At 35.8% G+C, this 15,000-nt stretch overlaps 1 long non-coding RNA gene across 1 annotated transcript in view; it reads left to right on the top strand.

Moving 5' to 3' along the window:
• Nucleotides 1–5,936, top strand: part of LOC135223314 (uncharacterized) — a 6,533-nt gene extending 597 nt beyond the window's left edge. The window contains exons 2-3 of the long non-coding RNA XR_010316475.1: nt 3,295–3,557; nt 5,851–5,936. This is a non-coding gene — a long non-coding RNA (uncharacterized LOC135223314). The remainder of the gene's footprint in view (nt 1–3,294; nt 3,558–5,850) is intronic.
• The last annotated feature ends 9,064 nt before the right edge of the window (nt 5,937–15,000 follow it).

Here is a 15,000-nt window from a genome sequence, read left to right as displayed (position 1 = left end):
CGCTTTTGCCAGAAAAGTATCACTGACATAGGCTTTCTAGGATATTATTTACATAGGCTATCGCCTCATTCTCGCATCAAACAGAGAAAATGTCTGTAGTATTATAAAGGTCATGTGTAACTAGAGTTTAAGGATACGTCGTCGCAGTCGTTATTTGGATAGGTTTTCATTTGCAATTTCATTCTAATTTTACATATTTTACAAGATTAAGGTAAGTCTGCATAATAGGAGAAACTTGTAGTAATCTCACAATTAAATTGTTGGCAACATTGCTAATATACTTCTGACGCAGAGCGACTTCGTTATGGTAATTTAGAAAGCGTTAAGGACGTTATAGTTGAACAGTGACGCGAAGCCCACATATTTGTAATTTGACTATAGTTTGCCCTATAGCATGCGTTTGTATTTTTCTGCCTATTTTTCACAAATTTATTGCATTATCCAAAACAGTTTTTAACGGCTTCATGTTAGTTTTTACTCTTATTGTAGTAGATTTTAAATTAATGGTGGTGTTGTGAATTAAGAAAGCAAAATAGCAATCTTCACAAGCAATAAAAAACTCATTAAACATTAAGGGGTTGTTGTCTTATGTAATCAAGAAATGGGCTGCAATGAGAATAATAAGGATAATTGCTGAATGGTTTTCGTAAAGGTCGTTCTTCTGCGGTATGAAACATTGAGCTTAAAATGCAAAATAAATTTGCTGACCTTCCAACCCTGCACTTATTTCGTCTCTTGTAGAGAGCAATCGTTATTCCTCGGTGTCTTTTTAAAAGTTGTCGTGCATTTTATGTCGTGAATATGAGCGCTTCAGATTGGTTTTCCATTATATCGGCACCTTTATTTTAAGTTTACTATCCTGCTTCATCTGCTGTTTAATCATTTGTACAGTGTCACTATTTCCTAGGTGCCACAATTAGTATGAGCACCACCCGATAAGAGCTTCCTATCAGCTTGCATCTTCATTCGCTGACATGGTATATTGAACATAAGTTGGTGATGCAATATAACTTTATTTTAATTGAACCTTCAGAGTTGCATACATAATTAATATCGCATTTTAATTTGGCACTAGAAAATTGTGTCCACGAAGTTTGTTGGTTTCAGTGTGATAAGAAAATTGACTCGTAATTGATTTTGCAGGCATTGTACCAGAATAGGACAGGTGTTTTAAGTTTTAATTAGCGAAGGGCTTTGTTAAATGCTGTACTTTTTCTCTCTAAAGCTGGCAAGTGAAAGGAAAGTTTTCCTGGTTTTTCAACTGCACGTTTGTAACGTATTTCAAGGAAGCCAGTTGTAAATATCTTGGATATCTTCCTTGTGCAAGTTTCAAACTGTAACTAATATTCAATTAACTTGTATCAGCGCGTTTTGAACCGTCATAGACTATTAAAAATGGATTTTACTTAAAAGAGTTCAATGAGGACCTGCTGAAGGTAGGGTCTCGGCTTTTTATCTATTTTTTTTAAATAGTGGAACGATATCCAAGACGTTTTTCCTTAAGAATTTGAACGTTGATGTGCGAATGAGGCTACTTTTCGAGAAAGCCTGTTCTTAGCTGTTACTAGTTAGAATGATTTAGAGACTAGAATCTATGACAAATGACTTTAATCTGAGCACTTCTTTCAACTGAATCAAACAAATCACCATTATTTCGAATAATTCTAACGATTAAGAATTAAAAGTTTTACCGAGCCATTGCCCTTGTGGTAAAAAGTTAGTTTAAAATTGATAGTGAAAGGATTTGTGCCAAATTGCGTGTTCATGTAAATATGCAACTGCCAAAATTAGCGTAAATAGCCCTTTGATATTCTTTTGAAAGGATATGGCATAGCCTCAAAAGAATGTCATAGCCGATAAAATTAATTTTCGTGACATCCTATCTTAAATTTTAAGAAGATATTTCTTTGGTAAAATTAAATGTAGTTTTCATAATACTGGTGTGAATCCCCGGCTTTTCGTATTGTTTGTAGGTCACTGCGTCTCTTGTGCTTACCTTCCCTTTGCAACTACTATGTAGTTGAACGAATTTAAATCACATTTAATGCAAAGGTAGACCAACTCCCATATATGTGCACGGTCTGTAGTACTTGTTAAATGTATGTTAAATCACAATTCCTCCCGATACTGAAAATCGGGCGGGGGGGTTTTGTGGGGCCGGGGGGTTCATGGAAATTTTGTACAAATTTAGGTTGTCGTGATAGATGCCCATGAAAGTACACCGATCGTCTGCCTGGTATATTTACCTAGTGTAAAGACTGAAAAAAATTCAGTTTGTGTGTTAAGACACATTTCTTTTGTTCTTATAAGATGTTGTAAATTAAGATTTCTAATATGAAAAAAAACCTTAATTTAATGGTAGACGCTACATGTAGATCTGTGGAAACTTAACAATTCTGAATCTTAGGACCCAGGGGTCGATCACAAAGAGTAGGAAGATTTCTACCATCTCTTTTGTGAATGATTTACGTGTAAACAAACTCGGTTTGTGTTTGAAGATAAACTGCTAATTTTCTGTTGATTACCTTTATTATCTCTAGCAAGTTAGACGGCTATAATTTTTTTTATGTTTTAAAATAAAACTGTGCTCCGAAGAAATCTGAAATAGCCTACCTCGCGAAGTCGTAGCCATTTCTAAGCTACTGAATCTTGGAGATGTTACTTGGCTATGAGAAATTTTAAATGCTATCACCAAGAACGATTAGAATTTCTAGTTAATGGCCCATATCGGTTGTTCCATATGAATAGGATTAATCATCTAAATAATAGAGGGATACATATCTAGAATGAAATTAAGCTTAAAAATAGCTAGTTATATCACGAGTACAGCAGTTAGTGGACGTGCAAATAGCCAAAGTTAATCCAAGCTCGATATCCTTGCTATTGCAGTCCCAAAAGGCTAAGTCACCTAATGGATAATTCTGAATTATACCATGACTGATTACTTTCTTCTGCAAATCACAAAGATCGGTTGTTCGCTTTCTATAGTATCTGCTCTAGTTTGCAAGTTGTCCTAATGCAGTGGTTCCCAACTAGTTTGCCGTGGTCTGGTGGTGCACCAAGGAGTTTTTTTGGTAGACTACACATCTTGGTAGGTTAAGTGACACAAAACTGCAAAATATAGCAATACTGAACGCAAACAACATTTCACTGCAGAAGTTGGAAAATATTATAATACATATGCAGAAGTTTCCTATTAATTTCCAGACTTTGACTTGTGATTCCCTTTTATTTAAGAAATGAACCTGGTATTAATGAAAACTTCACCATCCCCTGAACCTGCTTTTCTTTCAGACTGGCCAAAGTGGATTTTTGAAGATGAGATACAACTAAGGTATACAAGAGTTTCACGATGAGCTTCTCGGGCAGAATATTGGAGAAATTCATCTGCCTTCGGTGGGGGGACTCGTTTACCCCTGAACGTGACGGAGATACAATAATCCTCGAAAGCACAAGAGGTGTGCCAACAGATCTCGAAATGCATGAATGAAAATGGAATCGTAAATTGTAGGATGGAAAGGAGGGAAACCCTATGACCATACCCGTCGTAATTGAAGGTAAGACTTTTTTTTTTTTTTTTTTTTCACTTTTCAGGTTCTATTTTTTTTTTGGAGGCCCTTCTCTCAGTCGACAGTTGTTGTTTTCCTTGGGCCGTTTTTTCTTACCTATATTCTTTAAGCAACGTGTATGTCGTGTTACTTTAAATTTCTTTATTGTGTATTGGTTCCATTGCTCTATAGTCTTCCATGTTCCTCCATGTACGCCTTCCCGTATGCTGTGTGTGGTATATTTCTTGAAGTTTTTTTAATAATTAGTTTTCATACTCGATTTCCAATAAGCAGCCATTGCAGCCAAGAATGGGTCTAATCATATTATGCTTTGATGTATTCATCACTATTTTGGCTAGATTATTAATTGAGCTTCAACTAATTCACTAAACCATTATAACGACAGTCACTGTGATCACGTGTACAACCGGTGTGCAAACTTTTGTAAGGTATGAATATCTCATGTTCTGTTTTAATTAGATATCTCCCTTCAGTTCTCTAAATATTTTAAGGTGGTAGAACTGTTTCATAGGAAAATGTACTGCAGTCTTATGTATCTATCCTAAAGTCACGTTATTCTTGTGTATATATTGTAGATAATGTCAATCATAGGCTTTGATGAAGATTGTAATTTTAATTTGCTTAGATAGAAATGTAAATCACTTTTAAAACATCTTAATTTCATAAACTACCGAAGCGTATGCTGCACTGCGTATAAGTACGTAATACTTTTGCACAGTCGCTTAATTTTAAATATTTCAAAAATCGGCTTATCACGGACCACAGTGCTTCTATGGGCTGATTTACAGGAAGGATTTGTTTATTTAAATACTACATAATATTAAAGTTGCTGGTGCACTTAAGTCTATCTTTCTATAGCAAGGGGTAAGTTAGGTGTTGTTCTGAAGGATTCCAAAAATTAAGTTCGGGCAGAAAAGTTTCATGCTCTTTAATTTTAGTGCATATAACAAAATTTGTGGCCCCACAGGAAAAACATTTAGATTCTTATAATGCTACTTTGCGCCGAGTCTTTTTTTTTTTTTTTTTTTTTTTTTTTTTTGTTACTGCATATTTAGCCTCTTTGAAACTAGTGGGAGAATTGCTTTAATATCCTATTTGTTATGAATTCTAAGCATGCTTGCTTATCAAAAAAATGTTCACGTTAATCATTTACTCTTTATTATACTGGCTGCCTATTCTTGTCGGGTACACTACCCTAGCTAGCTAGTCGTTCGATCTTTTGTGTTCGTTAATACAGAACTCAATTCAGGTTTGATTTTTTCTCTGCAGTCTTTTTTCGCTGCTAGTATTTATTAATCGTGGAACAGTAATGAGAATTAATTATAATTTTTCCACGGATTTAATTTACATCCAGAGGCAGGATAAGCGGGTACTATACAAGGACGTATATCATTTTAACCAGGAAACTAGAATTACAAGCTGGATGATCGTTTGAACAGATTTCCCGGTGAAAAATTAATTTTTTGGTGAACTTAAGTTACCTTTCTCAGTGTTGTACGCGAGGCTATTGGTGAAAGCTAACAGCAAATTATTCTAAATTTACAACGGCTCTGAATGGAATCCAAATTCTGTACAGCTGATTTAACTTCACTAAAATGGTTAAGATAGGTCAGTTCTGATTTAGTTGGCTTCGTACTGCTGCTTGTGTTCTTTGCAGTGTTGGTTGTTTGAAACATTCTATTTATGCAATGTATTACAGGGACATTTTTTCCATGGCCAAATCTTTCGGTGCAGGAAATTTCTAACGTTCTAATGACCTTGAAGGTCTCTTGTTCCACGAGAGATATTTCTTATCCATAGCATGATTATGGATAGGTCTGATACAACTGCGGCAACACCTCTTTCTACATCAGAGCAAGAGCCATCAACAGAAAAAAACAAGTGTACAGTAGATTAAACACAATATAATCGTAATATTGATTTCTCGTTAGTTTTCGTTTTTGGAGAAATCTTCCTTTACAATTTTTGTAGCTTTTGCTGGCTTTTTTTTTTTTTTATTAAGTAAATAGTTGTGGGGAGATTTTAGGGGGTGTGTAAACCTTGATAGAATTATAAAGTAATGTCAAATGTATAGTCGTGTTAGAGATTTTAATTTAGTACTATATAATAAAGTGAACACCCATACGAAAAACTCTATCAGCTGAATCATATGGGCTATTAACGAAAAGAGCAATTTCTTGATGGAATTAAGCTTCGTAACAATTAAGCATTGTTCCTTATTACGGATTTGATAATTTGATGAATTAAGTCTGGTTACGAACTAACATTGACATTTTTGCAGGCATTGTCTGTCTACACTTGAAACTACAATAGGAAGTTGATGTTTAAGCTGTGAAAATGGTGTCGAATACATAATCAAAAGCCAGTTAATTCAAGGTGAGAGATTAAGCTTAATTTTGGTGTTTTAAATTGACTCAGATTTTTCGCTTAAAGTTTCTTTTTCTATACATGACTGTCTGCCATATCGTTCTTCCTGTACATTACTGTCAGTACTGGCATGACTAGGACAAACATCATTAAAGTATTGAAAGTTTTTTTCAGACAAGGATTGTAATTTTTAACTTCATGAACAAATTTTACTTGGTAACTATTTTTATCTAACCTTGAAGATATACATGAAATTTTGATTTTGAGAGAAAGGTTAGAGGTTAAATGATTTTTTTTATGATTTTTTTTAAGTACAGATATAATTTCTTATGAAAAGCGTTCTTGTGGCCCAAGTGTGCATTATTTATATATATAGTTGCATGTTTACTGAAGCCTGTGGATTTAAATTTAATTTGAAAATATGTCCTTAATAATGATTACCTATTTGTGGATTCAGGTTACCGTCACACTTTAATGAAGAATGTTAATTTTTTTCCTGTTTCTTGAGAGTTTTTACTTTTAGATTTGGTACAAAGGTACTTCAAGTCAGTTGAGTGTTCTCACATTACTTCTAAAAGAATAGTTTAGGTGTGTGTTCTCCCATTACTTCTAAATGAATAAACTTCCTTTGTAAACTTTCAGCAATCTTAAGATTACTGTTTTAAATACTATTGTTATTCACCATTGATTCAAATTGTAGAGTACTGAGGTTAATGGAAAGTGTTTATTAGCTTTTTATATTTTTATTCATTTAGAATACATATATTGGAGCTAATTCTAAATTTTCTTTTCCAGATGATAGTGAAAATTGAAGATCGAAAAATTAACGAAAACATTAGTAGTAGTGGCAGGAAAAATGGGGCCACATTCAGCAGCAGCGGCTAATCAGTGGGTTGAAGAAGCAACAACTACTCCATTTGCTAGATGATCAAACTGCATAGGCAACTTCACTGCAAGAAGAACGTATTCGTTAAAAAATTGAAATCCTATCAGCAAATCAGCAAAATCGTTTGTAAGAATATGTTCTCAGAAGTAGCAGCACCAGCTTATGGGCCTTCAGAATAGATGGTAATAGGGTTCTCAGAAGAAATATGCAGTCCAGCAACATTGCAAAGCAGCAGCTAAAGGGCATGCAGATAACCAGCACTCGGCAGCGAAAGATCTTGCAAGAAATGGCACTCTACCCTGCTGCAGTAAATGTACATTTTCAGCAGCAATTGGGCAGTTTCAGCAGCAATAGTAAATGGGCACTTTCACCAGCAATAGTGAATGGGCACTTTTACCAGCAATAGTGAATGAGCACTTTTACCAGCAATAGTGAATGGGCACTTTTACCAGCAATAATAAAAAAGGCTTGCACGAGAGAAAGCAACGCTTGTGTTTTCCCATAGTAACATATTAATCAAAACAACCATAAACAAGGCAGCGTCCAGCAGTAAAGAACACTTAAAATGACACTCGTATCGGTAAGAGATGGCAGATGGAAATAGAGTAGTAACTTCAACCAGCAATAGATAGTCTTCATTAGAAAATGTGCTTCCAACAGCGCAAGCCTTGCTGGAGAAACTACGCTTACTACAGCTACGGCGAAAAGCCGGCAGACATTCCAAGCAAGAAAAACTGCGGGCAATAGGAAAAAATTGATAACTTTCAAAGAAGGAGGAAAAGTCTGTTAACTTGCAGAAAGACACTGCCCTCCCAGTACAACACCAAGGATGCCTGCAGAAAAAACAAGACTTACAGCCATACGACCTACAGGAGAAAATCTACTCCATGCAAACATCAAAAGAACTAGAAGAGAAATGGCATTTTCTTCAAAGTATACAACTTTGGCTGCTGAAGAAACTGCACTCTCAGCAGACAAAGTGACAGGACAGTGATAGGACGTTGTAGCAGCACTGAAATGTTCTGTAGACGAAAATTATGTATAGCAAAAGAACTGTAATAGAAACTGGGACATTCCCATTCTCAACAGCCAATGGATAAGGAAAGTGCCCATCACCTTCCATAGTTAAAATGCTTTTGCTAAAAAGATGGCACTCCCAGCAGCAATAGTACCCAAGGAACCTGCAGCAGAGATTGGTTTTAATGACAGGAACATCTGAAAATATGGCAGTTTCAGCAGGTATTTACACAAGACCATCCAAAGTTTTATGAAGGAAGGGGCCTAATCCCAGGAGCTTAATGGCCTGCAGAAGAAACGACACAACATTTAACGGGGATGCCTGGAAAAAAAAAAAAAAAAAAAGCATCACTGCCTCAAGAAGAAACTAAATTTCCAGTAGCAATCTCGGCAGCAGGGAGAGCGTAAAATATCTAAGTCATCATTTGTATACACTGCAGAGAGTTGGTTGTAAAATATATAGCATTCAGCAGCAACAGCTAGAAATGGCAGTCAAGAGCAGGCAATATAATGTATCATCAGGTTTGGCATTCAGGATACCACTTTCAGCATAATATATTGTAATCCTTTTATTATAAATTACAACAGAGGACGTGTACACAAGGCAGGCAGAATAAAAGTCATTCACATCGTAAATGACAGCACTTCCAGCCTCTCTGTCAAGTAAAAGTAGAACAAAACACCAAGAAACCACCTTCCCGAAACAAAGCAAAGCATCTGCAAACTGTCCAGCACAGAAGGGAATTTCAATGTTGGGGAGCAAAATTTCTGCACGGGAAGGCTTTCCCAATAGAAACATCACAGGAGCTTACAGGAGAAATGACATTTTAGCAATGCTGCAGAACTAAGAAATTTTATACCTCCACGACAAAGGCTGCCCGGGTGAAGAAAAGATCGAACAGAAGAACGAAGCTCATCCAGTAGTCAGCAAGGCAACAGCAAGACAGATCAGTGCTAAAGAGATTTTCAGAAACAACCTGCTCCATGGCGTTTAGGAATTAGTAAAGAGCAAAACATATTTCAGAGAGAACTATTTCAAGTCAAGAGAGGAAATTGCAGCCACTTGTTGACAATCATCTAAAGGTGCCTTTTCAAGAAGATAGCAGTTTAAAATAACATAAAAAGGATGACTCACAAGAAGAGTTTACCGTCAGCAAGAAGCAAAACAGCTGGAACATATAGTTGGCATCAAAAAGGAAATGCACAGAAAAGGTTCCTTATTGTATTTAACTAAAAAGCCTATAGGAGAAGTACCATCAAAAGGAAATGCACAGAAAAGGCTGCTTACTGCATTTAACAAAAAAGCCTTTAGGAGGAGACCAAGGCACTACTAGCAGCAAAATAAAAAGCAAAAGGGCTAACCACTGCTGCTACTTTGTGCAACCATTCCTAAGCCTTTCTTTTGCTGCTAATTAGATTGTTGTGAGAGCTGTGATTACAGAGTATTCTTCAATTTTCTCAATACGGTTCCCATATTTGTTCTACTGGCTCCATGATGTTGCCAGGGGGATGTTAACAGCATTACAAGGGGATTTTCAGCTGCAAAACGGCCCTAGAGAAAATTTGCGTCCTTTTTTCTTCGTGCCTTTCGCTGCTGGAAATTGAAATCTTCTAGAACCTTTTGCTGTTTTGCTTGGCTGGTGTGTAGCTTTCTTCTCCTGCTGGAATAGAATATCTCTGTTAATTACACACATGATTAATGGTATCAGCATCAAGACTCGCACATGACGAGTGGTAGCAGAATGCGCATGTCTGTAAACCAAATTTAATGTAATAAAAATTCAAGATTGACTACCTGACAATTTTATTGCTGCCCTATATTTTGCTAACTAGCTATTAAAAATTACCTTAGGCTACTGAAATTTATAACTACAAAAAAATATATCATTGAGCTTGTACTACTGAAGTCTATTAAACTTTGATGAAATATATATATGCATAATCACCATCACCACACACAGTTCTCTAAAGAGGCCTAAATGGAAGTAACGAATAAGCATCCAAGTTCATGTACACCCTTCATTCCATTTACTTTAGAATTTGTAACATTTTGTAGCCTGGCATTAGAATTTGTAACATTTTGTAGCCTGGCATTAGAATTTGTAACATTTTGTTGCCTGGCATGTATGTAATATAATTTTTCATGAAAAAAATAGGCCTTTTCATAAAACATACCAAGCCCAAAATTTTACAAGCATTCAAACTGAAGAAACAGCATTTAATATCAACTTAACGAGTGAACTTACTGAATGAACCTGCCACATACCACTTGAAGTTACCGAGTGAACCTCCCACATACCACTTGGAAGTTAGTCTTCCAGACCTAAATTAATCTAAATTAATTTGTCTTTGTGGTACTCCATATCATAGCGCTTTCTGGCATGTATGGCGCTTTATGGTAATATCTCGTTGATTTTGATTTCGGTGCTGTGAATATATGGTCTGAAAAATTTAAAAGATAGCTAGTGATACTGGATTACATCTCCCGTTGGGTAATGGGAAATTGGGAAATACATTTAAAACACTCAAAAAGCTACAGCACTCACTGTATAGGAACTTTGTGATCCAGTGTTAACAAATAACGGTTGGTGTGATTTCAATTATGAAAATGCTCTACAGTCTAAACTGGACAAATGGCACTATAGAAACTTACTGTAATACAGTATATCCAAAAATGTTGCTTGGGTAAAAAAAAAAAATTATTGCTTAGGTAAAAAAAATGATAAATAATCAGTTTGTATCAAGAAACAAAACCTGTATAAAGGCTGCAAAATAATTACATCTGGGGAAATACATTTTAGAAATAATATTCTTCTATGCCACTATAACTACTGTTTAACTACAAATTTTACTGACATTTATCATATAAAAGTATTGATATCGCTTCTTAAACGAATAAGTTACAGAACCCACGAAGAGTAAAATAACAACTACTTACAGAAAGAACCAAAATTAAATTATATCTTCACACAAAAGAAAGATAAGGCAGCTAATTGCGGCCTACTTGGTTATTTAACATTGTTTATTCCGGTCTGTCTACCTAATTTAGCACGCCGATAGAAGTTTTCTTATGAAAGGACTTAATAAGCAACTCCCGGGCACAAGAATTGCATTGCTAATAGGCTGCTAAAATTGAAGATTCAGAGCAATTTTCAATAATTGACATTTAAGAGAAATATTTGCTTTATTCATTCAAGACGGAATATTTGCTATTTTCATTCAAGAGAAATATTTGCCATATTCCATCCACGAAAATATTAAAGTACGAAAAAAAAAAAAACTTGAAAAGGTCTTCAGTTACAAAAAACAAATTAAACGCTTACCAAGGTCTTGCAATTCACAGTTTTGGCCAGAGCAGGCAGATGGACTTGAAATGTCCGGTTCACAGAAAATGATTCAGTCCGACGAAAACTACGAGCATTCTCTATTCAGATGTTACATATTCAAGACGACAATGACAGTGGAGTAAGCTGAAGAACTGTAATGGAGTGCAAGGTCTTGGTGGAGTAAACAAAAAACTCTGTGTATTTAAAATACTGAATAACATAGTCGCACCATCAGACTAAACATTTTGGTACCAGTAAACATTTCCATAATTGGTTTTATAAAAATACGAAAAAGGGGCAAAAACTTACGATGCAATAAACAGATCATCGCTCAGTTACTCAGCTAACACTTATTGCCAGTCTCAGTTATCAGTAGGTACTCTACAGCACTAAAAAATTAAAATTAAACTTCTCATAATTGTATAGAACAATGTATATACAGTATTAGGTTATTCCTGACATTAAGGAACAAACCTTATGCTAAACTGATAAATAATCCGAAGTAGTTAGCAATGAACATAAGACTTCATTCTAGATTCAATATTTGGAAAATTTAAAGGTTAATTCATAGATGCAAGAAGAAAAAAAAAAGGTATTAATAAGCATTAGCAGCTATAAAACTGGCAGTTCGATCTTGGTAGTTTTACTTTGAAAGAAATTAAAACCTTCCGGCCCTAGTGTTCATACCGACGCCCTCTTGGAGGGTGAGCGAGTCAGTTATACTGACCTTTTTCTTTATTTTATTTATTCTCTGGTATTTGTTAGTTCATTTACCTTAGAAATAATGGATTAAAGGGATATTTCGCTGGGCGACACGAACCAATCGCCCAGAAATAGATTTTTCCTTACGTCAAAATCCCTTTTATAGTAACGGGAAATCTGGATATTCTCCTGGTTACAATCCGAATCTCAATCACCACTACTGGGAGAGGGTCTGTAAACATACAGAGTATGTTTACAGTCGAAGGAATACATAGAATTCCTTCGACTATTCTCCCCAATAGGTAAAGCCAACTGAACAGACTACTAAAATAAATAAAATAAAAGCGTAAATTATTTCAGCCTCCCATAAATGCTTATCACCTAACGATGGGATAAGTTGCAAGATTCACAGAGAAGGGTTTACACAACTCTAGGTTATTACCCCGGTGGAGGATGGTGAAACTAGAAATTAGAAATGAAAATTGCTGGAACATTATAAGCAGTCACCTTGTAAACAAGCGAAACAGACGAGAATATCTTAAACAAACCGAAGGGTTATCATAAGAAGAAAGAAATTTCTGGAACAACACTCAAGTCCGGCCAATTTGGGAAAAGGAAATTAAGATGGCAAATTAAACCTCATCAAAGTGCTGCACATTTTAAAAATTCCAGTTAAATAAATATTGTATTTAGCATCCAAATCTTTACAAATATTGTATTTAGTATCCAAAATCCTTACAGAAATACATTTAAAAATTTCTAATGCATCTCATTATGTAGTGAATTCCAGAATGCCTGAACACCCTCCATCATCTCTGAGGCAATCATTCTCACTAGCTGATTACCTTCTGAATATACCAAATTGGTATTGTAAATTTCATGAATTCCATCTAACTTATAAATTCTAGAATTGTTATTCAATGACAAAACAAAAATTAAAAAAACAAACAGACCAAGCTCAGAGATATAGGACCAATAACGCTAAAATACCTTTGCCAGGACATCAGGAAGTAAGTTAAAAACTACTGAAAATGAGAAATTTTATTTCAGAAAAAAAAATTGGATTCAATCGAATTCTTTCAGACCGCCATCGAGAATTCCTCACACTATACGTACTCATAAAGTATAATTATGGTTCCAATTGCAGTATTTGACAGGGTCAGAGCTTCAAGTGAGCCCAAGATACTAAGTATGGCTAAAACATCTGTTAAGAGTTGCATTAATACTAAAGTTCACAAGCTTCCGTTAATAAATGGAGGCACTGACAAAATTTGCCTGGAATTTAGAGCTATATCCTGCTGTTATCATACAATAATATTTAGATAGCATCGAAGTTTCTATAGAGAAGAAATGACGATTGGTGCAGTTAACTGCAGAAATCGGTGTTTAACAAATTTCCATTAAGAGAACCCACCGATAGTTCATTCTCCTTTATTGAGGACAATCCATAGTTGCTGAAGGTGTGGTGTTAAGCTGCGAAGCTAAACTCAGGTCTTATGGCAGGGCAGAAAAATCTCATTGTAATAATTGTTCTTTTCAACGACCAATAATGGTCCAACGCACCAAACACTGGTCAGCAGCCAAAATCTTGGTCTCGTTCCCTCACAACTCATGTTGTTGTTGTTGTTGTTGTTGATGGAGATTTAGCTATCCTTATGCCAGCACAGGTCCTTGCTCATAGAGCAGCCCGTAGGCACAAACTCATATTGGCTGGTGTCCGCGAGTACTTCTTTGCTGAGTAAGTACTGAAATACTGATAAGAAACTTTTAGTCTCGTGTCCCTTCATACACAGTTTCATCAAGAAATGTGTACATCTGAAGAATTGGTATTCAGTAAAACTATCATTAATAGTTTTGTTAAGGCGCTGTAGCTTTCCGGTTCTGGCGAATCAATCATGGCATGCAATATCACAAGCAAGTCGTCACAAAACATTATGCTGTTATGGAAGCAAAAAAACAATGTAAACAAAGGTCTCTTTTTGAAAGACATAATTAATAAATGGATGGGATTATGGGAATGATCAAAACTGTATGCATAATATCAATATTTCACCGTCCACTTGCAGCAACTCAGAAAAGCAGGTTATTTGACTATTAAAAAAATAAGGCATCCCAGTCACTCCAGAGAGAGAGAGAGAGAGAGAGAGAGAGAGAGAGAGAGAGAGAGAGAGAAATTTTCCAAGTTAACAGCACAGAATCTTACAACCTTACTACCAGCTCTTGTTAACAGAAGCGGTGTCACAATGGAAACATAGCAGAAAGCCCAGATCAGATGGTACAGATGACTTATTTGATATATAAAAAAAATAACCAGTCACCTGAAAATGATTATTCTGGCAGCACGCCGATTACAAACATCACGTACTTCTATTGGCAATTGAATGTCAAATGGCTCATAAGCGCAAAGCTCACGTTCCACAGAATTTTAACAGTTCAACATAAGCAGACCCTATCTGCTTCCTTCCCTTTAGCTTCATCAAGAGCAATTTACCTCGGTCACTTCCGAAACGTTCCTTCAAATTCTATTTAAGCCAACGAACTTTTCGCTGAAATGTGCCGACTTAAAAGCAAGTGCTCTATGCGACGAAGCCTTAAAATTCAGTTTCCAAATATTAATAATACCTTACTTAATATATCGGCTTTTATTCAATCCGAATGTTCACCGAAAAAAAAAAAAACTGAAACCAGATCACTTCAGGAGGTTTCACCGTGAATGGCAAACGAGAGAGAGAGAGAGAGAGAGAGAGAGAGAGAGTTTTACAGCCGGACAGAAAGCATTTTAAGCCTTGACAAAATCTAAAATCATTTCAATAGAAATAAGTGCCAATTAAACATTAACTCCGTCGAAGAATCCATGTAAATTCACTACCCTTGGTCTAGTTTTCCGTCGTGGACATGCAAACGGTTTTAATTGTGGAAAGAATGAATGCCATCCAGTCCCTCCAACGTCCAACACAACCTGTAGGGATGACTTATCTAATTTTCAATCATATCTGGGAAGGAAATCAGAACACACTTCCCCGAAGTGTGTTGGGGAGTTGAACATTTGGCCAGTTTCACACTCCCAGACACCTGTCATCCAGAAAGGGGTGAACTGGAACTCTCTCTCGAACACCCGGACATCCATGAACTT

The sequence above is a fragment of the Macrobrachium nipponense genome, chromosome 8 (genome assembly GCF_015104395.2).
Source record: "Macrobrachium nipponense isolate FS-2020 chromosome 8, ASM1510439v2, whole genome shotgun sequence".
Taxonomy (NCBI): Eukaryota; Metazoa; Arthropoda; class Malacostraca; order Decapoda; family Palaemonidae; genus Macrobrachium; species Macrobrachium nipponense.
The sequence above is the reverse complement of the archived record's forward strand: the minus strand, read 5'-3'. Positions and strand labels throughout refer to the sequence as shown.